The sequence below is a fragment of the Ascidiella aspersa genome, chromosome 7, assembly GCF_963924565.1.
Source record: "Ascidiella aspersa chromosome 7, kaAscAspe10.2, whole genome shotgun sequence".
Taxonomy (NCBI): domain Eukaryota; kingdom Metazoa; phylum Chordata; class Ascidiacea; order Phlebobranchia; family Ascidiidae; genus Ascidiella; species Ascidiella aspersa.
This window is the reverse complement of record NC_139453.1, coordinates 11,099,406-11,100,872: the sequence shown is the minus strand read 5'-3', so window position 1 is coordinate 11,100,872 and position 1,467 is coordinate 11,099,406. Positions and strand designations below refer to the sequence as shown.

At 36.5% G+C, this 1,467-nt stretch overlaps 1 non-coding gene across 1 annotated transcript; it reads left to right on the top strand.

Moving 5' to 3' along the window:
• The first annotated feature begins 353 nt into the window (after positions 1-353).
• On the top strand, positions 354-428 carry Trnaq-uug (transfer RNA glutamine (anticodon UUG)). The gene has a single exon. It is a non-coding gene; the product is annotated as a tRNA-Gln (tRNA).
• Positions 429-1,467: the final 1,039 nt, after the last annotated feature.

Genomic DNA, 1,467 nt, shown 5'->3' with positions numbered 1-1,467 from the left:
CCATACGCCAATCCTTGCACAAGTTGGTAGAGCGACGGTCCCGGCTTGACCGGAGGTCGTGAGTTCGAACCTCACTGCAGGCTAGTCGTTTTTCTAGTCTGCCCTGCTTGCATCATAGATCAACAGACTCGGTGAGTCTGCGATGGCTTTCGGTGTAGTAATTATACGTAAGCCGTAGTCGTTGGTCAAAAAACAGCTTCGAAGGGCTAGATCTCAGCTATTAACACACATATGTGTGAATGTTTCATTGGAAAAATGATATGGTACTGTGGATCCCCTTCAATGAGATTGCTTGTACTAACAAATTGAGCAAGCATTGGCGTATGGTTGTTTCTCGACTCGTTCCCTTCTGAGCCTGCATAGCTCAGTTGGTAGAGCGACGCTCCCGGCTTGACCGGAGGTCGTGAGTTCGAACCTCACTGCAGGCTAGTTGTTTTTTCTAGTCTGCCATGTTTGCATCATAAATCAACAGACTCGGTGAGTCTGCGATGGCTTTCGGTGTACTAATTATACGTAAGCCGTAGTCGTTTGTCAAAAAGCAGCTTCGAAGGGCTAGATCTCAGCTATTACACACATATGTGTGAATGTTTCATTGACAAAATAGACGAAAAAGGTTCAATATTTTGCGATTTGCAAACTTATGAGCTATGCTATATGCTTTGATAGTGTTGCGGTTTTTGGACAATATTTGCTACTTATTACAGCCGATTTGGGCTGTGTTTAGTCAGAAAGGTATGATATGGTTGAAGGACGTTTGATTTTTGCACAGGGGTTCGGCACCATGCAACCCTCTCCACTAATTGTGTTTTTGCCGACTTTAACAACAAAAACTAGTTTGTGCTTCGCGCGAACTCGTCATTCACTTATCCCTAGGGCGATTATTTTTTTACCAAAAATTAAAATTTTGACCAATAAATTTAAAATTTTGATCAAATTTTGATCTAAAAATAATTTATTTTGACAAAATGTTGACCTGTTAGAATTACATTGATTTAAATAACCTAGACGTCGTTATTCATACGTTTTTTATAACGTATATTGCTCTAATGAAGATATAATACGGTTAAAATGACTTTGAATACAAATCAAAACTAATTTTTTTTTTAATTAAACGATAAATTAAAAAAAAATGAACGACCATTTTCAAAATGCTGACTATACTTTTTGTTTAATTTTGTAAACGATTATGTGCATTTTTATTCGATTTTGACTTACAAAAATTTGACAAATTTTGACTTAACGTGTAAAATTTGACAAATTTTGACTTAACGTGTAAAATTTGACAAATTTTGACTTAACGTGTAAATTTTGACAAAATTTTAACTTTTTTTGATAAGTCGAAAGATAATCGCCTTATACTTCACATTTTCGCGCCTGACAACTCCGACTTTTTAGCTCAATTTTTTAATATTGTTTGCACTATGGCCATTGTATTGTGTGTCATCGCACTTGTTAAAACACGATTAG